The sequence below is a fragment of the Macrotis lagotis genome, chromosome 3, assembly GCF_037893015.1.
Source record: "Macrotis lagotis isolate mMagLag1 chromosome 3, bilby.v1.9.chrom.fasta, whole genome shotgun sequence".
NCBI lineage: Eukaryota > Metazoa > Chordata > Mammalia > Peramelemorphia > Peramelidae > Macrotis > Macrotis lagotis.
In genome coordinates, this window is record NC_133660.1 from 244,491,273 (window position 1) to 244,517,390 (window position 26,118).

General features: G+C 36.3%; 1 protein-coding gene across 6 annotated transcripts in view; it reads left to right on the plus strand.

The window, feature by feature from the left end:
• Window positions 1-26,118, plus strand: part of NAV2 (neuron navigator 2) — a 436,581-nt gene that overhangs the window by 52,594 nt on the left and 357,869 nt on the right. The window lies entirely within an intron of this gene.

Consider the following 26,118-nt stretch of genomic DNA (forward strand, 5'->3'; position numbering starts at 1 on the left):
AATTCAAATCAGTCATGACAAACATGTCATTCTTCTATTTAAATATTTTAGTGGTTCTTTATCATATTTATCTGCAGTTAAATACAGATGTTTCAATCTGGCAATTCAAATCCTACACAGGCATGCTATAATTTACTCTGAATGAGAGGTCCAAATTTAGGGAATCTACCCTACATGTACACCTGGCCTATTTATTCCCTACCTGTGGTAGAGCTTTCTGAGCTCATATTAGTCTGATCAGTCACAGTCAAACATATTCTACCAACTCTAACATAATGATGTCATATTGATCCTGTTCAAGAATGAAGGACAACCAACCAATCTATCTTCCAAACCTATTACTTTTCTTCCTTCTCATCTTTCGCTCTCTTCCTCCTGCTTCTCCTCCTTTTTCTGTTCTTCCCTCTCCCACGTCCTCTTCTTCTTCCACATTTTGTCTAACCAAACTGACTTACTCTGTCTCCTATCACTTTGCCTTGTAAGGATTGTCTCCCATGATTGGAATAAACTCTCAATCCGCTTTCCTCTCTTGTTTCATTCTTTTGTTTTGTTTCCCAAGGTTCAGAACAACTTCTGGTCATAAAGAAAGAGATGCTTGGGGCACCTAGGTGGTGCAGTGGAAAGAGCACCAGCCCTGGAGTCAGGAGTACCTGAGTTCAAATCCCACCTCAGACACTTAATAATTACCTAACTGTGTGGCCTTGGTAAGCCACTTAACCCTGTTGCCTTGCAAAAACTAAAAGTGAGAGAGAGAGAGAGAGAGAGAGAGAGAGAGAGAGAGAGAGAGAGAGAGAGAGAGAGATGTTTAATAGTTTTCTAACTGCAATTGAACCAAATTGAATGAGAGAAGAGGAAGCTGGGGAACACTGTTTTATACAATGGCATCTAAGGATTCAGAATTGCTGAGGTGAGGAGAGTATTGGGGAGAAGAGGGAGAGTATGTTAAGCATTGAGGAATAAGTTCCGGCAGAATATCACCATGAAAACCAGAAGTTCCCAATATCTTAAACAATCATCTTTGTCTACTTTGTAATTTGAAATGTTTGTGTATTATTTCTACTCGTGCACTCTTTATTTGACCCAGTCTTCTTGATATGCTTTTTGTCCCTCATAACATACCTTTCTTTAAAACTCAACTCAAGTGCCAGTTTGTATAAGAAACTGTTTAATCGGGGTAGCTAAGTAGCACAATGGATAGAGCACTGGTCCTAGAGTCAGGAGGACCTGTTCAAATTTGACCTCTGACACTTAACAATTATCTAGCTGTGTGACCTTGGGCAAGTCAGTTAACCCCATTATCTTGCAAAAAGGGGGGGGGAGAGAAACTACTTGATCTTCTAAATTTTCAATGTCCCCCCCCCAAAAAATTTTGTATTTCTTTGTATATATGTGTTATTCCCTCAATAGAATATAAGTTTTCTTATACTCTGTTAGCACTATGTTGGACACTGTTTCCTTTCCTTTCTCCATTGCCTAATGTAACTAGCACAGAAAAGATTATTGTTGTATAGTTATTTCAGTCATGCCTGACTTTCCTGAACCTTTATGGGGTTTTCCTTGGAAAAGATAGTGGAGCGATTTGCCATATCCTTCTCCAGCTCATTTTAGAAATGAGGAAATTGAGGCAAATGGTTAAATGATTTGTTCAGGGTCACACAACTATTAAGTTAAATGAGGTCAGATTTGAACTCACAAAGAAATTTCTTCCTTATTCTGGGCCCTGCACTCTATCCATTGCAGCATCAAGTTGCACAGAAAGAAGATACTTAATCAAATTGAAGATAGTTCATTTAAATATTGAATTTAATTGAGTTCTCAAGTGAATGCAATAATCAGATGCAAGTAGGCATCATCTGAGAGGCCTTTCTGCAGGAGGCTAGTCTCTTAAGTTTTCTAGGTTGGTGGTCTTGTATTTCCTTAATATTGAATGAGTCTGAGACCTCAAAGCAAACCCAGAGTGAAAGGGTCACAGAGCTTCTTCTAGTTTGTCAGATGAAGGAAGACATTGCCATGGATGGAAAGCTCTCTCCCCTTCTGGGAGACTGATTTGAGGAAAAAAGCTGGTTCCTGCTTTGTGGCTTCTAGAGAATCAGTTCAATACTCCCTTTGTGGGTTAATTTTAGCCTTTGAACGTCCCTGGGTCTTTGAAGTTAATGGACATTTCTGGAGCATGTACAGTGGGTACAATGTCTTGGTCATTAACACCTCTGAAGTTACCAGGAGGTCCCAGCAAATGCCCTTAATATGGGGGGTTATTTTTTTCTTTCAGAATGACAAAAACCTTGAATCTAGACAGAGGGGATACTTGAGCATCAAGCAACCAGAACTGGCTCCTGTTTTAAGCCTCCCTTCTCTCAGAAAAATTCAATGATTCCCCTCCCCATACATACACATCTAAAAACATATAAGTATTTGAAGAGCAGCTGTGAGGCCCCTTTGATCTCTAGTGCTTAGCTCTCGTGGTTTCCCTCCCTTTTATGCCACCTTTTGTAATATCATTTATTCTGAGCTCTTACATATTTCAGCATGATTCTTCCTTTCAAAGATGGCCCAGGTTAATAAAACATTTGCTTCCTCCTGGTAATCTAGGCCATGAGAGAGAGCAACAGAGCCTTTAGAATACAGTTGGGAGAGCTGCAGAGGGTGCAGAAGACCAACACTTGCCTCACAGGCTAACAAGGTCACTTTAGGCTTTTTTTCCATTTCAGGGAGATTACTTTGAAGAGGCCCTAATTTGACAGTAAGAATCCATATACTAATGAACTGTATTTCAGTGGAGGTATGACTAGAATTCAATAGGCATTTATCAATGAAAGCAGACCCAAAGTGAAAGAGCCATAGAGTCTCTTCTAATTCATCAGATGAAGGAAGAAGTCACCATGGATGGAAAGCAATCTCCCCTTACTGAGGGACAAATTGAGGGAAATATACAGTTTGTGGAAGGCAATAGGGGGAAAAATAGCAAGGAGGGATGAGAAGAATATCAAAGGAGTCAGGAAGACAAGTGCACAAATCTTGGCTCCAACACGTAACTTAGTAACTATATCCTTAATAAGTATACTTAATAGCTACATTCTTAGTAGCTATGGGCTCAATAGTTACTTAGCATCCAGAAGACTTTCATTTTTGTGAAACCTCTCTGAGTCAGGTAGCTTTTTAAGAGTTGAACTCTGTACCTGGTGAGAGGAATGAAAGGTAGAGGAGGGAATGCCCAAAGTGATGAAATCAATTGTTCCTGGATTATCAGATCATCTATTTAAGACTAAGAGAGATCTCAAAAAAAATCAAATATAGCACTCTTAATTTACAGATGAAGAAACTGAGATCCAGCAACATTTAAATAATTTCTCAATATCATATTATATGTACATATTTATGTATGATGATGATGATGATGTTTGTCCTTCATTCTCAAAGAAGACCATGACATCAGGGAGGCAATGTCATGACAAGCACATAATCTGAATTTGATTGGGGTGGGGGGGCTCTGCTAAGTCACCAGCCTTACTTTCTCCTTCAGAGCTAAGTCCAGTGGCCAGATATGAATCAGGATGACTGGAGATGTTCCTGAATGTGAAATGATCAAGGTTAAATGACTTGCCCAAATCACACAGTTAGTAAATGTCAAGTGTCTAAGTCTGGATTCAAACTCCTATCCTCCTGACTCCAAGACCTGTACTAACATTTTTATGTATGTATGCCATATATACATATACATGTATATATGGCACTGTGTATTCATTTAATAGCTAAAAACAATAAAAGCCCTGCCCACAAGAAGCTTCCATTCCACAGTACCTAGCACAAATGAACCCAAGTTTTAAATGAGCATTTTATATTTTCAAATTGAATATTTCTCTTTAAAAAATGTCCAACTTGTTTTTATTATTTCCTATTCTGGTTTCTTTCATTATGCTATTAAAATCTGGCATATAAGGTCATAAACCCTGGCACAGTTCAGACTGGTTTCAGTCATTTTCCCTGGGAGTTTTCTATAAGCAGCAACATTTTTTTTTGTCCTTTTTGGAAACTCTGCACTTAACTTTGTTTTGCCTCAGACTAATCAGTATGCCTAGCTAAACTCTTTAAAGATTGATGCCTCAGTCACAACAAACCTAACTCCTGCTGTGAATTGAGAATACTGATTGGGGTGCCAGTCCTTCATTAGCAAGACAGATTTGGCCTGCTTCATTTGCATGCAGCCGCCTGGACTCCTCAGACCAACACACAAGTTCCCCTTCTGAATTGTGACAGAAGGGACCTGAGGCCTGCCATCCAGTCCCTCTGAAAAGCCTGAAGTGGAATCTGGAAGGTGGGGCTGGAGGAGATGCTTAGGGCATCAGAGGAATGGATGGCTGTTTACTCCATTAGGAAAGCTAAGGATTACAGTGCCATGGAATGAATCTCTGCCAGCTGGGAAAGTCTGAAAAAAAAATCCAGTGAATAGCTTGAGCATGTTGGTCTGACATACATCCCTGCAAACATTAAAATCTTTTCTTGGAGCTTAGAGTACACTGAAACTTCAGGCCTGTTTTGGCAGTTGAAGCCACAGGCTCTGCCTTTGTTGCTTGGCCAAACCCTTGATTGGCCTATGAGGGAGGGTGTTTGGAAAAGATACACTTGGCTCCTTGGAGTGTACAGAGGCCTGGGGCTTCTGTTTATTTATTTTTAGCATGAATATGTATGTAGTCTGGCAAATTTATTAGATACTAAGGTGAGAGTGTCTATATAGATATGAGAGAGAAGAGATGAATTTCCAGAGGTATTTTAATTCTTTCTTGGCCCTGTTCACAAACAGTAAAATAATCAAAATACTTCTAATAATTTTAATAAGAATCCTTCTTCTCTGAAAGAGTCAATATACCTCTCTCAAGAAACATGACTTTTATTTTTTCCTTGATATATTAAAACAATTTAATATATAATATATAACATTTAAAATATTCCTTGATATATTAAAATATATATTAAAAACTGCTATTAATTTGAATGTTAGGGTATGTAGTACCTTAGTTAAGTTCCCAGGTTAACTGAGAGCAAAGAAGAATTTTTATCATTCTTATTAGATATTATTGGACAAGCAAGATCAGAAAAAGAAAAACTCTTATTACTAAAACTTTCTCATTATCTGAATTCAAATGCACCATGTTTCTAATGCCATTCCCTTAATTCTCCATTGCGGAAAAACCTCATGGAACACAATTAAACTATAAAATGGGTGTTAGCTTTGTTCACCAGAGACAGAGTCTGTGGCTTTAACCTTCAAAACAGGGCCAAGGGTTTAGTGTTCTCTTTAGCACTCTTGTTCTTGAAAGAGTTCCGCTGTGTGACCTCCAGTTGAAATCATAATGGTACTTGCTAGCCCCAGTATTAATCAATTCCCTTTTGGTTTGGGTCCCATAAAACAAATATTTTGAAGAAAAACAAAGAAGCAATAGAAATAGCTCTGGAAATTGGTTGCTAGATAATAGCTGAATGATGACTAAACCAGACTGAATCTTTGGTATATCTTTTTCTTTTTACAGTTTACTGCCCAAGCATTAAAATTAAAAAATTTTTTCTAAAATAATAGTATTTGTTCATTAAAAATTGCATTCTTAAATTAAAAGAATATAGAGTCTTTTTCAAGAAGGTCTTCATCTTGGAGTATGGGAGAGTGGGAAGGAAAATACCTAGATTATGATCCACACTGTTCCACAGAGCCTGAGTGTGTCCCTTACCCTTTTGGAGAATTTCCTCCTTTATAAAATGAATCATTTAGACTAGATTTCCTCTAGTTCTAGGGTATTGATTTATGATTTTGCTACTAGTTCTAGAAAAGAGGCCATCATGAATCCAGAGACTCTCTGTTCATTTCCATCTCAAGGCTACCAATGCCAAGGAGTCAGAATGAGAATGTGACAAATGCTTTGGATTCAAACTCAGAGCATGAGTAGTAATCCTGATCATCCACTTTATTAGTCTATGACTATGGGCAAATATCTTCCTTTATCTTAGTTTCCTCAGGATCTTCCTCTATAAAATCAGAAAGTTGGACTCTGTATAATATAAAAATTACTTGCCTAAGTCTAGTTCTATAATATTTGAAGTAAATTAAGAAATCTATTGGGTATATTGTATGTAATTATATAGTGTATAGTATACAGAATATTAGGGCATATAGGTGGTGTGGTAAATAGGATTCCTTGCCTTGGAATCAGGAAAATTCATCTTCCTAAATTCAAATCTGACCTCAAACATTTGCTAACTGTGTGACCCTGATGAAGTCACTTCACCTGATTTGCCTCAGTTTCCTCATCTGTAAATGATCCGGAGAAGGAAATGGTAAACCACTCTAGTATCCCTGCCAAAAAAAATAATCCTAACCTTCAAGCTAGAAGGATTGGGCTACAAATGCTACCCTTCTGACACATACTAGTTGTGTCTTACTCTTTTGGTACCATATACAACAAATTCTTTAAGACTACAAATAACTAAGAGAAGAAAATTTCATTTCTGAGAATTCTTTATGTGAATAAAATCTCATGTCTGATCCCTGGCACAGTCATAACTCATAATAATAACTCTTAGATTTATATAGGAAAATCATTTCCCTTCTCACTGAAAATAACAGCACAGGTTAGATAAATATGTATTAGGGATGCAATGGAGATTCTACATTTGGATTTAGCTACATGACACAGTAAATAGAGAACTGGACCTGGAGTCAGGAAGACTTGAGTTCAAATGTGGCCCCGGAAACTTACTAGTTATGTGACCTGGAGAGTCACTTAACTTCTCATAGTTTTAGTTTCTTCAACTGCAAAATGGGGATAATACTAGGACCTACCTCCCAGGGCTCTTGTTAGGATCAGATGTGATAATATTTAATGACCGGTAAGCCCTTAAATGCTTATTTCCTTCCCTATTCTTTAATTTTACACCCCCCCCAATTATAAGGTTCTATATATGTTTTTAAATTGGAGCAGAGGTCTCTTGCTAGATTTTCTACTCAGCTTTCCTATGTTTTATAGCTTAAAGTATTTTGAGGATGGAATCAGTGTTTGATGCTCCCTAGCTGGTAATGCCTCTGAATATATATTTACTAAGCAATAGCTTTGGTAGATGACAACTTGCTTAAGAAGTCTATTCATGCATTCAGTTATCATAACAATGATGTTTATGTCACTGAGACGTGACCAAGACTAGGGGAAGTACTTTAAAATCATTTTAAAAAGTAAGGACAAGGAATAAACTCAAATAATAATTAGGTGACAAAAGGTTTTTAAAAAAACTTCATGAGGATAATTGCAATCAAAAAATGAATACATTTCCTTGAATCATTATGGAAATGAATTAAAAAGCACCATTTCATTCAAGGTCTTGAAAAATATTAGAACCTATCAAAAACAAGCCCTGGACACTACATTTTAAATTATATGAGGGACTATTTGCAGAAAAGGAGAAAAATGAAAGATATAAGAAAAATATTATGAAAACAGAAATGGATAAAAGATAAAGACATGCTAATGATGCAAAACAATAATAAAAGTAAACAAAATATAAGCAAAACAGTAGGGGGTATATATAATAGATTAAAATGGAAATGGAAATAAAGAGACAAGTATTACCCAATTTCTCCATTTTTATAGGAATTATTTTTTTTCAAGTAATTCCACTAGAGCAGGAAAACCTTATATGCACAGTTAAATAATATACAGCAGTTACATACTAGCTTGAAATCCAGAATCACAAATATTTCTTGCAAATATCATCCAATATATTAAATTAGGTATTTACTCTTTATTATAGCTTATACATTAAAAAATGAAGATTTAAAAAAAATCTTAAGAATGTGATCATGTCATGCCTTCTTAATCCATCCCATACCATTTAACTTATTTACATTCTACTTCATAGGATCATAGCTTGAGCCAGAAGGAATCTTAGCTATCATCTAAGCAACTTTTCATTTTATTGATGAAGAAACTAAGAAAAAGCAGAAAGAGGAAATCACCCATAGAAGATCACTCAGATAATAAGTGCCAGAGATGGGAATTAAACACTGAACTACTGATTTGGAATTTGTCATCTTTCCACTATACCATATAGTTTCATCAGGCAAACTGTGTATCTTTACTCCTCAAAAACTAACATTTTATACTAGCATCTTTTACTTAAGTTTCTATATACACAGAAGGTAGCCTGCTTTTCTCTTTTTTATACCTGACTAAAATGCTCAATGAAATTTTTGGTATGTTTCTATTCCTGTCAAAAATACTACTATACATCCAGTGTTTCATATTCACAATCTTGGCCTTATCTTGAACTCCTCATTCTCTATCAGACTGTATATCCAATCAATTGCCAAATCTTTCCTTTCCTCATGATCTGGGGTAACACAATTGAAATGATGCTGGAGAAAGGAAGCAATAAACCCATTCATTTGAAATGAATGGAACTGTCCAACCCTCAGAATGCTGATGTTATTCCAAGGATCTCAGCAAGATAAAGTCAGTGATTTAAAACTTCATTGTGAGGAGGAAGGAAGGTTTAATGATAGAGATGATACTATACTAAATAAGTACTCCCAAGGCCCCTCACACTCATACATGTTTCAAATCCTATAAACCAATTAGGGGAGAAAAAGATTATGGAATAGACTGTTATTGAACTGAGGAAGATGCATGACTAGGACAGCAAGAAATTTTTTTTCCTTTCAATGAGAACTATAGTCCTTAGTCTGATCTGACTTCAAAATCATCCTCTCTACCTTTAAAGGGGTCTTTTTGTTGTATGATGTGGAACATCATGCCTCCCAAGGGCTCAATTGGTTCTGGTCAGCAGTTGAAGGTATGTACCATACTATGACAGGGATGGTAGAATCAGAAGGACACTTAACTTGACCCCATCAATAGTGTGACCACAAATAGTATGACCTCTATTTGGTCACACTAGTACCAACTGTGTATGTGAAACACAAGCTATAACAATAAAAAGATCAAAGCTTTAGGAATCAGACTGAGCCAGAAAAGCAATTGTCTCTTTGGCATTCTTTACATTTTCAGTTTCCTAACCTTGTATGTGCTCTCTTGATTCTGAATCTCTACTTTTCAACTGCTATTCCTGCTAGGATTTATCCTTAGATAAGAAAAGCAGACATTCTACTATCAACCTGGTCTCACTTTTTTAGTTTATCTTTGCTCCACTTCCAACTTGAACCCAGGTTCTTCCATTTGAAATATAGATTGCCTTTTACCACCTTCAAGGAACTGCTTAATCCCCAGACCATGCTGCTATTGACCTGGATCCCATAACCAGAGATATCATATGGGACCTAAACCATCCCTGTCTGTAAATTTCTGGAAAAACTAGAATAATTTTGAGCCATTGTTAGATGGAAACTTTTAAAGGCTATTGAAAAATTATTCTAGGCATATAAGTTCTGAAAGAGGTGAAGGGCAAATGAATCTTTGAATCTAATAAATATGTTTTTTAAGTCAAATTCTTAGCATGAAGGCCATCAGAACAAGGTAGAGAAAGTCAAGGTTTTAGGGAAGTTGTTCATTATTTGCTTTTGTTGTTCAGAATAAGAATTTTATTGTCAAAATTGAGCAGATGAGCATATTCTACAATTTGACTACTTACAATTCTAAATTAATAAAACTTACACATAATATTTGGCAACAAAGAAACTTTAGGAAATGAAATATGATTCCATCATTCTGATGTCTCTAGTACAGTGAGAAAATGTTAATTTTTGGATACATAGTCTGCTTACACTATTCTGCTATGCTACAAATGGTGCTGACAAGAAAATGTTCATCAATAAGTACATTTGGGTAGAATCCTTGTTGGCTCATGAGTGATATGAACATTTTGCAACTCTTATTGAGTAATTTCATATTACTTTCAAAAATAATTGAACCAGGTCACATCAGTGTTTAATACTATGATTTGTTTCTGAACAGCAATACTAGCCTTTAATTTTTAACTACTTCCACTAGCTTTCACAGTTTGATGGGTGTATAGTCAAGATCATAGTTGTTTTAGTTATAATTCTCTGAAAAAACTTCTCCATTTAGCCAGGGATAATTCATGTTTCTTCCTTTGGGGACTGATTAGTATATTTGATTGAGTCATTCATTCATACACTTTGACCACTTTCTCAATGGAGAATGGTTCTCATTTGCAAATTTGTACAAATGTCTTATAGACAATAAATATGTGATTCCTACTTGACATATTAATTGCTTATAGTTATTCATTTAAAATCACTAAGGAAGAAAATATTGACAATCAGGGATGCACTGAGTCTTTCCCAAAGTTTCTCAGTAAAGCAAAAGAAAAATAGAATGCTGTCATTTCAATCTTTCAACCTTGTCCATGTTGAATTTCTTCTGGAAAGATCATTTTGAGTCTTGTGTCTGATAAATAGGGTGAGAACAAAACCAAGGATATCTCTTTCTTTCATATGTGCTTAATCATTTGCTCAACATGGGGAGACTTAAGGGCTTGACATAGAACTTTTGTTTACAAGTTCTGAGTCAAATTCATCCAACTATGACATCAAGTTCTCATCATTTCTCAAAAACAGAGTAGGCTCATTGAAGGGAACAAATTAACAGTAGAATGTGTGGGGTCTGTTCCAACATTGTACAGGGTTCTTTCTCAACTGCAGATTCCCATAAGGAGGTAACAGGTCCCATTGGGATCATTACAGTATCAATTAGTGCTGTCCCACCCATAATAGTGATTAATCTCAGCAGGTTGCAAAGATTTCAGAAGAACTTTTCCATGAGAAAGTAGAGATTTTGATATAATCTTAAAAGGACAGGCTGTTATTTTCCATGTTCTCATCAACAGAAAAAAGAAGACTCCATCTTCTGTCACTCTGATTACTATTCAGGACTTCAGTATCAGACTCAGAGGACAGTGATACAAAGCAGCCTAAATTGTCTTATTTCCTCGTACTTTATTAATGAAAGTTTGATGAGGATATATTCTTTCCCTTTTTAGAACAGAAATGGGAGAGATACTAAATAACCTTGTGCCTGACTTCAGAGGAGAAACTAAAGAGAATATTTAGTAAATTTTCACTTTTCCCCAAATGTATTATTTTAGTTGGTCAACTATTTTGGGTGACAGTTACTATATCGATCATAACTCAATTTCTACTTTTCAGAGATTTGAAATATAATAATATGTTTGCCATATTAAAGTTAATCTATGATAATAGATTAAAGTTAATCTATGATAATACTAATGTAATAAGGATAATAGTTTGTTGGCTGTCCTTCATTCTGAAAGAGGACCAAAATGACATCACTATGTTAAAGACAAGTTATGATGTGTTGATAGTAACTGATCAGATCAATATGACCTTCTAATGCTCTACCACAGATGGGAATATATAGTCCATGTGATTATCTGTGTTGAATTCTCTGAATTTGCACGTTTCTTTTCTTTTGAAATGATGATGATAATAATAACTAGAATTTATATAGTCCTTAAAAAGTTTTGAAAGGTGCTTTAAAATATCTCACTTTCCCTCATAACTACTTAGTGAGGTAAATGCCGTTATTAACCCTGGTTTGCATTTGAGAAAACTGAAACAAAAAGAAATTAATTTACTGGTCCATGGTCTCACAGCTAGGAAGAAGCAGATGTCAAGTTTGAACTTAAGTCTTCTAGCACTCTTATCTACCATACTACATAGCTGCTAACTCTAATGACCCATCAATACAGTGAGTCCTCAAAGACTATGCCAGCAGAGTACCGCCTCTATTTGGGAAGTCCTACCAAAATGTAAAGGCTTTGAGTGTGTTCACAACTTGGATTGCCAATGAAACCATGATGCAAGCTAAAATTTGGGAGCTCATTACCAAGAGTCTGGCCATCAGGTAGCAATTTTTTTTAAACCACATTTAAGGCTCAGAAGGGATTGACTATGCAGTATTATGGAAAGAACCTACTCATTGAATGACCTTGGGCAAGACACTTAATCTTGCTTAAGTATGTCCTTAATCTTCTCACATCTATAAAATTAAGAGGTTGAGGCAGATAGCCCCCTCACTTTCCTTCCAGATACAGATTTATGATCTTATGTTTCTGCATGTAAGACATTTTACAAGATTTAAATTTTAAATCTTAATTATTACTTTGAATCCTGCAGTGTCTCAAACTTGGAGAGCAATGATTTCTGGTTCATAGCATTTAGATTTGGAAGGAATCCTATAGGTCATGGAATTTTATAGAAAATGTAATATGATATGATATACTATAATAAAGCATAACATGACATGGCATGATACAACATAATATAATATATTATAGAATTGGTTCAGGAAAAATATCTGAGCATCATGTCCAACCCCTTAGTTTTACAGATAGGGAAACTGAATTCAAAGGAAACTTCTTTGATCCCTTACTTGGTAACTAATAACTAGCCTCATCTAACCCAACTCCCTTAATTTAGGAAACCAAGGAACTGTGACTGATAATAGGTATTATTAGCAGAGTTAGTATTCAAAGTCAGAACCTTTGAGTGATAATGCAAGACATTTCCACTACCTCACACTGCCTCTCAATGATAAACACAACTACCAAGACTGAAGTTTGGGGAATACATAAGGAATATGACGATTCCCTCTTAAGTAAAGAATGTGACTCTAAATGGGGATTCAAGTGAGCAAATCTAAAGCAAGAGTCAGGCTGATTCAGAAATAAGGGCTCTTCTAAAATCCCCATACACCAACAGACTAATATAGATGTGGGAAGTTAGGTGCAGTTATGAAGACATTGAGCCGGTATTAGGAGGGCAAATGGCTGGGAGAGTAAGATGGTCATCTATTGCAATCCTCTCACTCAAAATTCTGTCCTTTTGTTGTAGTAAGCTATGCTATAAAATCTTCTCAGAGATTTCAGAAGCCATCCTGATGTTTCAACCCTCCCTTCTACAACAGTGCTAACAACTGACTATCTCTCCTTTCCTTGGAGAACTTTAAGGACAGAAAACCCACTGACTCAGCACTGAGTAATTTTTTGCTCACAAGCCATTTTACCTTTCAACCTTAGTTTCTTTACTGGAAAATTATATCACCTACTTCATAGGATTGTTTGGAGGATCAAATTTTACACATATGTGCATGTATATGTGTATGTACACACACATATATGTACATACATGCACACATGTAATTCATATTGTATATTAATATCATACTTATATGTTCGTGTATTTTTTATAAATATATGCACACATATATTACCTTGTAAACCTTTAATAACTGCATATATTTATATTGTTATTGTTTATTAGTATTAGATGAGGCCATATCCAGTCATGATCTGTATCTTGCCACTGGACCCAGATGACTCCAGAGGAAAGTGAGGCTGCTGACTTTGCACAACCCTCCCTCACTTAAATCCAATTCACTTGCAAGTCATGGCTATATCATCCTGATGACCTTGAAGAACAAAAGACAAAACAGCATTCATCAGGAAACACAAGAGACCTGATGAGGTTAAGTAAGAGGAGAGAGAGAGAGAGAGAGAGAGAGAGAGAGAGAGAGAGAGAGAGAGAGAGAGAGAGAGAGAGAGATGGCAGGCTTGAAGCTTGAAGACTGGAAAAATAATAATGATACTGGTCTTGACCCTGGAAGCAGAAGAACCAGGTTCAAATCTCAAGGGACTTAACATTTCTAAGGCTTGTATTTTCATTTAGGGATGAACAGAGGGATAAATATTATTGCTTGAAGTACATGCTTCACAATGTAAGTCTCAAAAGATATGGAAGTATTTTCTAACTGATGATACTAATGCATTGTGTTCACTCTCAAAGAAGATCATGACATTAGGGAGGTAATGCTATGATAAGCACATAAATTAGATTTGATTGAGGGAGGCTGTGCTAGGTCACCAACTTCACTCTCTTCTCCAGAGCATCTGGGTCCAGTGGCCAGATATGAATCAGGTTGACTGGAAATGGTCCTGGATGTGAGGTAATCAGGGTTAAGTGACTTGCCCAAGGTCACACAGCTAGGAATTGGCGAGTATCTGAAGCCAGATTTCAACTTAGGCTCCCATGACTCCAGGTCTGCTGCTCTATTCACTGCCCCATCTCTCCTGGTCTGGAATCTGGAGTCAGGAAGAACTGTTTAAATCACAATTTCAGTCCTTCCTATCCAAGGGACTTAACACTTCTAAGTTTTCATTTACAAACCAGGGATAGATACTATGACCTGAAATACTTGTTTCACAAGAGGAAACTCAAATGACATGGTGAATGCAAAGTAGTCTACAAATTTTAAAAACAAATTTGTGCATACCCTTTGTTCCAGCAATACCACTACTGGGTCTATACCCTGAAGAGATGATGAAAAATGGTAAAAACATCATTTGTATAAAAATATTCATAGCAGCACTGTTTGTGGTGGCAAATAATTGGAAATCAAGTGACTGTCCTTCAGTTGGGGAATGGTTTAGCAAACTGTGGTATATGTATGTCATGGAACACTATTGTTCTATTAGAAACCAGGAGGGACGGGAATTCAGGGAAGCCTGGAGGTATTTGCATGAATTGATGCTGAGTGAGATGAGCAGAATCAGAAGAACATTGTACAACCTAACAGCAACATGGGGGTGATGATCAGCCTTGATGGACTTGCTCATTCCATCAGTGCAACAATCAGGGACAATTTGGGGCTGTCTGCAATGAAGAATACCATCTGTATCCAGAGAAAGAACTGTGTTTGAACAAAGACCAAGGACTATTACCTTTAATTTAGGGGGGAAAATCCCTGATATCTTATTGTCTGATCTTGCTATCTCTTATACTTTTTTTCTTCCTTAAAGATATGATTTCTCTCTCATCACATTCAATTTATTCAGTGTATACTATGGAAACAATGTAAAGACTGGCAAATTGCCTTTTGTGGGGGGGGGATAAGATTGGGGGGAAAATTATGAAACTCAAAATAAATAAAATTTTTAATTAAAAAAATACCTTCCCATCTCATATTGAGGATAATCATAGTCGGATGATTAGGTTGCAATTGGCCCAGTTTCCTCCTGGAGAAAGGGATATGGTTTGAAAAAGGAAATAAAATCGAAGATTGTGTCATAGAGGGATCCAAGCCTTCTCTAAGATACCCATAATACAAAGTTCTCAGATGGATTGGAAATGCTAGGTACAGGAGCAGAGATTGAATCCAAGAGGGTCTCTACAGGATCAGGAAATAAGTTATCAGGAAGGTCAAGGAGCTTTTTCCTCTGGGTTAATCTCCCTTTCATCCTTATGGTGTGAGTTCCTACTCCTTCCTTCAAATGTCCATGAGCACTCCAATGAGTAGTTAAGGACCCTCCTGATCCAAGTTTGCAGAAGAAACCATAGAATAAATCCTCAACTGTAATAAGCGACTTTTATTTTCCTGGGGCACTGAATGTAGAGAATGCTATCATTTACAGTCATGGTATACTGGCTGGAGCTTCTTCCCTTCTTGGTTCTCTCTATACCTCACCCTCTTACCAGTAGCTGATATATACCATTATCCTAAGGTCTCTTTCTTTTCCTCAAAGAGTTGTGTTTCCATTTACCCTCTTTTACCCTGAACTTGATTGAAACTGTGTCCTTTGTCTCAGAGGCAAAGAAAAGGTCAATTATGGTTCTGCTAAGAGAACAGAAGTGTGGAGGGACTTATAGCAATATGGATAGAAGGAATGGCCACATTAAAAAGATCACAGACATTTTCAGGTATTGATTGAAAAGGAAGTGTTTCAAGGTCATCAAGAATTCAATTTAGCCAACATTTATTAAACCTACTCTATACAAGATGCTGTAATACAAGTATTGGGGATAAAAAAAAGAACAAAAAAAGAAACATCAGTAATGGCTGTATATAATTGTGGGGAAATTTCCATTATGGGAGATTTCTTTCTGTGAACTCGGGCTTGGAGGTAATTTGCTGTATTTACTCTGGCTTTGAAGTGATCTTGGTTCACTCTGAATTCCCCCCCACCGCAGGAACCACAGTGAACTCTAACTATAAGCAATTACCTGTTCCTCTGCCTGGGTCCCAACCCAAATCAACCCACAACAATGGACCTCCAGTAACTTAATAATAATAATAATAATAATAACAATAATAATAATGAGACTTGGGGTTGTGCTGCTGGACTCCTTGCTTAATTTGGGGATGGACCTGCTATGACTGGTTTGTAGGAACAAAAGTCCCTGAGAGATATAAAGAAGAGAGTTGTTCATCTCATCTTTCAGTGTTGAACTTTGATCCTGTGGAGTGGAAAGTAGCAGCTGGGATTCTAGCTCTTCCCCTAGAAGCACAGTGCCCTGTTTATCTCTAAAATTGTATTTACTTAGGGATAGGGCAGGCAAAGAGTCCCTCAGGCATAATTCTACAGATAGCAAGGGCCCTGTAGCTGTGTGTGAAAATAACTGAAATGGGAAAATCCTGGATTTGATGTCATACATTCTCTTCCTGGAAAGCAGAAAATAACTAGCAAAAGTGTTTTACAAATGTTAATTCCTTTTTTCTTTACAACTCTGGAAAGTATATGTTATTATTGAACTCATTTTACAGATAAGATTATCTCAAGTCAGAGAGTAGTTAAATGATTTGTCCAGTGTCACCAAACTCTTAAATGTCTCAGGTCAAATTTGAATGCAAGTCTTCCTGACTCTAGGAAAAGCATTCCGACCACTCTACTATCAGCTGCCCAAAGGGTCCATGGATAGATTTCAGGAGATGCATGAACTTGGATGGGAAACAAACAAAAAATTATATCATTATTTACACTAACTTCTAACTTAAATTTGTCATGACCTTCAATTATTTTTTTAGTTTTTTTTCCTTTTGCAAGGCAGTGTGGTTAAGTGGCTTGCCCAAAGCCACACAGCTAGGTAATTATTAAGTGTCTGAGTCTGGATTTGAGCTCAGGTATTCCTGACTCCAGGGCCAGTGCTCTATCCACTGCACCACCTGGCCACCCCATGACCTTCAATTATTTAAAGACAATATCCTTAGAAGGGGACCCCTAGGTTTCTCCAGTCTGCCAATGGAATCTCTAGAGTGCACACACAAAAAAGTTAATCCCCAAATTAGGACCTTTTTTCCTCTTTAATAATGATGATTTGGTACTTTTATACACACTTCTATAGTTTTGTGATCTCTACAATGTGGGTATTCCTTCTGATGCTATTAAATGAAACATCCATTTCTTCTCCTCTTATGCAATTGTTGCCTATGTTCTCCTCTTAATCCTTCGTGAAATGCCTACCTAATATGCTGGGAGTTTCCCTCAAGTATATATTAATTATATATATATATATATATATATATATATATATGTTAATGGCACATTATGACTGAATCTTCCTCTTGATTTCACTGTCTGACTTGATATTCTATCATTCAGTGATACTCCTATACTATTCTGCAGTGTGGATATTCTACAGCCTATTCACAGCCACCTAACACTTCATCATTGTACTTTGAGAACTCCAATGTTAGTTCTTTGTCCATTGCAGTATCTCTCCACTTGCAGCAATAAATATGACTCTCAGACCAGCCCTCTGGACTGTGTATACAATTCATGTGATGGTCTGGAGAATGGGCATTCTTCATTCACTTGATTTTTTTTTCTTCCATCAATAGCTAGGGCAAACTTTTAAAAGTGGTTATAGATGATGTTGAATAAATGAAACACACAATTTAATCAGAACAATATCTTTCATAAAAAGGAGCTTCTAGAAGACCTCACTATTTATAGAGACTCCCTCTTCATTCATGAACTCCTTGGCTAGACATCCTCCATGACAGTGACTAACATCTGGCAATGCTTCATCTCTATTTGATGCCTCTTTGATATTTATAATCATTGAACAAATTCATCTTTGGTGTTATATCTTTTAAAGAAGTTTGAAAATCAGCATAGATACCTTGTTGGACAATAACCATTAGAGTAATGTTTTATTCTCTTTATTCAGTTATTTTTTCAGTTGTATATGACTCCATTTGTAGGATCACCCAAAGAAATTGGAATGATTGCTATTTCCTTACACATGAAGGAACTGGGGCAGATAGGGTTATAGGATTAAGTGACTTGCCCAGGGTAACAGAGCAAGTAAGTGTCTAAGGCTGAATTTGAGTCTTCCTGACTTCAAGTATAGTATATTGTCCCTTATACTACCTCTCTACCAAATGAAGAAGCATAGAGACTAGACTACTGACTTTGTACTGACATAGAGAATTCTTAATCAATCAATTAACCAGTATTAATTATCCTCTATTTTCCAGTCACTGTGATACATGCTGAAGATACATTCTAGCAATTTTTGCTCATAAATACCAACAAAAAATGAACAACACATTCAAATGGGGTAGGCAACAAGTGCCCATGTTGATATATATACATAAAGAGACAATCAGATAGCCAATAATTTGAATATATCTACATCTATATCTATCTATAAACATCTATATCTAGCTATCTATCTATAAACATCTATATCTATATCTTTGTATATATCTATATCTATCTATCTCTATATCTGTATCTGTATATGTATATGTGTATGTATATGTATATATATATATTATATATATATACAAGTTAGTTAAATACAAGATACTGTTGTTGGAAACTACCTGGTAATATGTTAATACTGTCTCTTCAGCTTAAAATATGGTGGGGGGATTTTGGGGGGCAGTGGTGTGGGGTGGAGAAATTAGGGGTTAAATTATTTGTCTAGGGTCACAGCTAGAATCAAGTGCTTGAGGATGAATTTGAACTCAGGTCTTCCTGACTTGAGAACTGATGCTCTATGTACTACACCATCTACCTTCCTCCAGCTTAGAATCTTAAGAGACAAGCCTGGAGCACAGAGGGGCAGAAAGACATTGGCTCAGGTTCACTATGTATCAGAGGCAGGATGTAAACCCAGTTCTTCCTGGCTTCAAGACCCATACTTTTGAAAATATTCCATGCACTCCCTCTCCTACAAATTGAAATTCCTTCAAACAGTGGAATTTTGTATTCTGTGTACATTTCAGTCAATTGTAAAACTATAAAGATAAGGTTTACTATAAAAATCACTCATGGAAAACTTATTCCTTTCTCATGTATTCATTAAAGATGCTCTTGATGAATGTATATAAACCATATTCATAAAGATTTTATAGAGATGAGAAAGTTAGCCTTGATTATTTTTTTAAAAGAGTATAATAACACTTGGGACTTTTTTCAATGTATTTGGCATCCTATTTTCACTTGGATATCTTGAGAATCAATGCCATTATATGCACGTTGCATCCAACAAAGACTTTCCTTGTGTGTTTGATGTAGTTCAAATTCTTTTTCTAGTCTTGTATTCTTTAATATCATTTCCACTTTAATATGTAGCATGAAATCAGGAACTATGATGACAAAATCCATATGAGATAGCTTCACTGTCATTTATGGAAAAATGACTTCATTATTTAAGGTTTGCTATAACTTTTCCATTTTTTGACTCTAGTTCTTCCAGTTTCACCCTCCAACATCCTGAAGATTATCTGGTTTAATTGAATCTTTTGCCAAGATTTCTGTAAACTCCCCCCCCCCCTTATGTTATAGGAGACATTTACCATTCATAGACTTTCACACTCCTTCCATATAAGATTTTACAAATGTTTTCCTAATATATGTAAGTTTCTTGGCTGCCATATTTCTTTCCTTTGTTAAGGGATCAATATTTGATTGTTTAAGGTGTTTCCATGCTCTTCTTTCTTCTCATTATGATGATTGGTTTGCATTGATTTCATTTCCCTTAACAAATCATATGCTAATGTCACTTTTTCCATATTTTCAGTTTTTCATATTTTTTATATTTCCTGTTTTTCAGTTTCAGTATTGGGGTTAAATAGATACAACTGGAGTTGGTATCAACTGCCATTTCACATCTTCTCATTTTTACTTTTCCTTCATATTGATATTCACTTTGATCTTTGCCTTAAGTCATTGTTCTGACTGTACACTCACAGCTAATTTGAAAGTGATTTTTAAATCAATAACCAGTTGTTTCTTGACTATATAATCAATTTTACTTATTTTATGCTATTGTTGTTATCTATGTCTGGCATATCCAAATTTGTTTCCAGAATGACATTTTCATGAGCACAAATATTATTCTCTTCATCTAAAGATGACTAACCTAGAGTTCAGGGAAGAAAAATCACTTTTCCTCATTTTAAAGATTCAGAATCTAGAACTGAATAGAAGTCTCTCTGAAACTCTTTCCATTTCATCTTGCAACCAGGAAAAAAATTGGAATATTAGATGGGATATGTTTGTTAATATAATAATTTTTAAAATAAATAATTTAAAGTCAATCTTTTCTGCTAAATTTTAATAATTTATTTTAGGTTTGTAATTTAAATATTTATCTCCAGATCAATTCATGTTCAAGTTTCTATAATGACACAGAGTTAGGACCTCTGAAAGACTAGAGAAAAGTCACAGCAGACCTAAGTTGTTCATCATTTGGAACTTTGGACAAATCATTTATTTAAGTTCTTAATGTCTTGGTACCTTACCTTTCTTGAGGAACCAGTATTGTGCAATGGTAAAGAGCATGGAAACTTATATTGAATCATGGCTATACTTCTTCCATTTCTTTTTTGTGTCTTCGGGCAAGCCTTCCTAAATGAAAAGAGGTTTGAACTAGACAACCTCTAGGTTCCCATAAGCTCTAACTCTGTGATACAATAATCTACTTCATTGGTGCATGCTTTGGTTAAGAAAATAAAATAATTAATATGGAAATGTTTACAAATCATAAAAAGAGGTCTGTAAACACAAAGTATTGTTTTTAATTTTATAAGAAGCAGGAATGGAAGTCATTCTAGAGGCATTCTATTATATGTGCTCTGTGTCTTGAGTAATAATTGCAGATGAAAATGCTATATGATCAACAGCAAAGCTAATTAAAACAAATGAAATTTCATGGGCCTGCACAAATGCTAGGGAGCAAGTCATTAGTGTGTGGAGTTTTTCTTCAACAAACAATGGATTACTGGTTAATGGATTTCGCTGGGCTTTCCTTAGGTGCCTAATGGAGAGTTACTCATGTTGTCTTCCCACTTAGGCCTCTAACATCTGTTTCCTCCTGTTTACCCTAATTTCATGCCTGTGTACCACCACCAGGAGTGATTTCTGCTCAGAGCAGCACATGTTAAAGTCTGTATGTACACGGCTGCCGTATGTTAGTAAAGGCTCTCCCTGATTAAGGAGTGGATTGTTTAGAAGGCTGATGGACCCATTCAGATGCCTGTCAAGACTGTCTACAATGCTCTTCAGGCAGATTTGTATCTAAGTGAGTTGGAGTTAGTTTAAGTAGTACTGTTGTCATCTGCAAGTAGCCCTTTAGTTCTAACAGTAATATCTGAGAACCTCATAGGATGATGATTGTTTTTTTAATCTCTAGTATGCATCTATACATCTACACTTTTAAGGATGAAATAAATGTAAAGATTTATATTGAAAAGTTAAAGCATTTCCCCAAGGAACAATATAAGTCATTATCCCAAAGTTTATACACTTCCAGAAAATCTTGACATCAAACTTGAAGGGATGACCCTGCTCCGTAAAGAGCCATCTTTAATAAACCTAAGCAGCACTGGCCAGAAATGGAAGATGTGTTTCTAATAGGAAAAATAAAATAACCACTGCCCTTTGGTCTCTTCAATCTGCCAACAGTAACATTTATATTTACATAGTGCTTAAGCTTTTACAAAGTATTTTCTTCTAATAATTCTATCAGATAGTGCAAATATTGTTATCTCCATTTTACAAATGAGGAACCAAGACTGAGAGAGATGTTAAGTGACTTGTCCAAGATTTTACCCCCATGTGTTAACTCTGGGGTTTGAACCCTGGTCTCTCCTGACTCCAAATCTAATATTCTTTAAATAATACCATTCTATCTTTCAGAAAGGGAAAAATATTAATTTTGAGGATAATTCTTTTTCTGATTTGTCTCCCCTCCCCCTAAATCCAACATTTAGAAGTCCTGAACCTACAGAATTAATAACCAGAAACCATTTACCTCTTACATTTTTAATGAGATCCTATGAATAAATAGTATTAGATTTTAAAAATACTTTTCTCAACAACCATATTCTTGGTCTCTGAGTTAGCATGAATCCTCAGCTATATCAATACTCTATCAAGACAGGGACTTGAGAGATTCTATTTTGTCAGTGCTCCGAAGTAAGGATGGCTGATTCCAATGCATTTCCACTCTCTCATAACCTGTCATCTATAGCTGGATGTGACACTTCACTTAAGGGACCTGGGCACCCACTGAGGATGCCTTTCGGAGAACATAGAAAAGACCAAAGGTCATTGGGGGATTTCACAGATTTCCACTTCGAGGATCCTCTGCCTCACTCTGTAGTGGGAGTAGAGGAAGGGGGAAGAATCCCTGGGTTCACACCATTTAATAGAATAAATAATCACAGGCACACCTGGCAAAACCTTGGATTAGAGGATAAAGGTGACTATCTGCTCTGGGAATTGAAGATGGGCCTTGATTTTGTTGGGACCAATTTAGTCCCTTTTCTTAGAGCAACAGTCATCAATCTAAAGGGATTTAAGGTGAATTGTTTGGGGGGGGACTTGAAGTTTCTAGACTCATAACACCTTGATGATATTTCAATGCAATGAGTCACTTTTCTGATTTATCAAGTTAACTGGAGATGATTTCTATTGGAGGATTTTGGAGTCCCTGTTTACACAAACACACACCCACAGACACATACACAAAGAGACACAGACACAGATATACACACACACACACACACACACACACACACACACACACACACACACACACACACTCTGAAATACTCTTTGTTCCTCTTACAATATCGAGGTGGGCAGTAAAGTATATTGTGTTTGCACTGGGTAAGATGCTGGATAGGGATTAGGTTCTGGGCCAAGGCCAGAAACCTAAACAATAGATTTTTTTTTGGTAGGTTATATGGATCATATAAATTAAACTCCATTAAGGGAAGGAAGTAAATTCAATTACATTTTAATTGTACAATGATAAATTTCTTTAATTTTATTTATTAAAGAGGAAAAAAGAAAAGGGAGAGGAAGGGGGTAAGGAAGAGAGAGAAAGGGAAAAAAGGAAAGATGGAAAAAAGGGAAGGAAGGAAGAGGGGTAAGGAAGAAAAAGAAAGGAGTGAAAGAAGGAAGAATGAAAAGGAAAGATGGAAAAAAGGAAGAAGGAGAAGAAAAGAGGGAGGGAAGGAAGGAAGGTAATAGAAGAAAAAAAGAGAGGTCCAGAGACCTCTTGAGAGGTCTTGGCTTTATAGCCAAGACCCTCTCTTGAAGTATATTCATTCATTCATTCATTCATAGGCTTGTCATCAGGTTATTGTGTCTGCCACTGGCCCTCCTGAAAACTATACATCTTACTTTCAAACCCTCCAACAGCTTGTGAACCCCCCTGCAAGGCCTGCTGTTCTTTACTTGCCCTTTCACTATGGGACTCCCTATGGTAGCAGACACCCTGAGAAGATCCGGCTGTATCACGGCTCAGGTCTCCATTGTCCAAGGGCCCAGGAATCAGAGCTTTTTCTTCTCTCAGGATTATAATTTTACTTTGTAAATTTGAATATAATTGGGCTGAAAAATCTTTCAGGCCATGTACATCCTTGAGTATTTTTATGGGCCTCTTCCTTGAATTCAAGCTTGCTGAAAAGGTAACTACTGTCACCTTTTTCAATTAAAAATTTCCCTGATTCTCATTATCTAGGTATGGGACAAAGGCAGGCATGCATATTGGATGGCCTTTCCTTTTATTCCTTCTTAATTTGAAAGATAAAGGTAGATGCTTCAATAGGTTTTTAAAAAATTGCTTGCTTTTTTTAAAACCACATAGACCCAGTAAAAAACTAGGCTTTTCCACCAGAAAATAAAATAAAAAATTTGCCCAGGTGCCACTAATGCCTTTGTTTTTTAATGTTCCTTTTCCTTAAGGGTTTTACCATATGCCTTGTATCTATGTCCACTATTCCCAGAATCTATAGCCCACAATCCCAAATGAACAGCTACAAGTTTGTTTTTTTCCTGAGTGGTATAAAAGACTTTTCTGTCCACAGACTCCCCTAATATAGTATTTCTCCAATAATTGAAATTCATGCCAATTAGTTATTCCATTGACTTTGAGATATTGAAAAATTCTGTGAAAAAAAGGATGACCATATTTACCAATTACTGATACCTTAACTCAAATATTAATTTCTCCAAAAGGTTTATCTGAGGCACAGGGATGGAGAGAGGGTCCCAGAAAGGTGGGACACACAACAGATAAGTTTGATTTGAGGGGTGAAGTTCACACAAGGTACTATCTCTGAGAAGTTAGGTCCAAGTCTGCATCTCAGCTATCAATAAACCTGATTCCAACCATCCCCTGAGTACTGAGAACCCTAGTAACAGTAGTATGGCCAAAAATCAATAACCATTTATTAAGTGCCTACCACATGCCAAATATAATAAAGCGGTAAATTGACAAATGTTTTTGAGTACTTGCATGCCTACTGTAATGTTCTAAGTGTTGGGGATGCAAATAAAAACAGGGGACAATACTTTCTCTTAAGAAGTTTGTATTGTGGATGCAAATAAAAATAGGGGACAATATTTTTTCTTAAGAAATTTGTGTTACCAGAGGCAGATCTTACTTTCTTACTTTGAACCAAAGGGCGTAATTAGGGAACTGGGAGAGAGGGGGGTGGTTTGAGGCTCAGATTAGCAAGAAGGCACTAAAGGAAGGAGCTTGGTGGGAGGTATCCTTCCTATAGACTATAGGAAGTCAAAAGGGGGAAAAGATGCCATTACCCCATAAAGATCTGCCCAAGCTCTAATGTCATTTTTGTAATAGCAAATATACTCCACAATTGCTAATTAGCTTCTTGTGTATTTGCATGCAATATGTATTATATTATATTACACATGTATGAATATTTATAATATATCCATAAACACATATAGATAGATAGATAGGTATTTTTACATATTTACTTAGGTGTACACATGAGTGTTGCATCCCTCTTCTGATTTTGTTTACAAGAGTTCTTTTCCTGAAGTCCATGAGCTTGTCTTCCCTTAAATCTATCATTATAACTGTATTTTCCTATATAATTGATTTCCTTTGCAATTCTGCATATTTTATTTTATAAATTAAAAATAAACAACTCTGAGAAGGGATCCATAAGTTTCAATGTATTGCCAAAGGGATGTATAACACAAAAACGGTTAAGAACTCTGTTCTAGAAAATGAGGTTTTTCCATTCCTTTTCTTTTCCATTCCTTTTCCTTTCCATTCACCTGTCCCCTATTTGACTAAGTTCTTCTTGAAGTTTTGAATTCTAAATGAGGTTCCTGGATGCCAGAATCAGTTTCAAACCTACTGTAGAAAAAGTTGATTAGATGCAGAAGATTGAGCTATCTGATTAAAAGTTGACATTAACTGACCAGTGACATTTTCTAGACAAGTTATGGAAGCAGCATGGTATGGAACATAAAGAGTTGTCCTCACAGTCAGCAAGATCTGAGTTCAAGTCTTGCTTTTGACACAGGCTAGAAGTGTGATTCTGGGCAACTCCCTTAACCTCTCAGTGACCCAAACAGTTTTCTATAATTCTGAATTGCAGATCAGTTTACCTGATATTCAAGTGTTGAGAGAGTTACCTATGAATTTACCCAAATGAAATAACAGGTTCAACAAAAAAAAAAGAAAAGAAAATTAGAATAGTGAAGAAAACGATCTGTAAGTGAAATGAAAGGGAAAACCCAAAGGGAGAGTGGAGAATGAGGAACTGACCAGGCTATTTTCTCCCATCACAAATGGGCTTGGCTGTTTTGTTTAGTGTTTTGAGAGAATAAACTCAGTCTGATCACCATGTCTGCACTTGCATTGTCCAAGAACAAGTGGTGTATTGTGTCCTTTCAACTGCAGTGTGGGCAGGTGGGTTTGAAAACACCACAGTCCACTGACCCTGCTTCTTTTCACATGCCCGGAAATATCTGGGGGGGGGAGGATTGGCACCTGTGCATATGAGAGTGGTCAGAGGA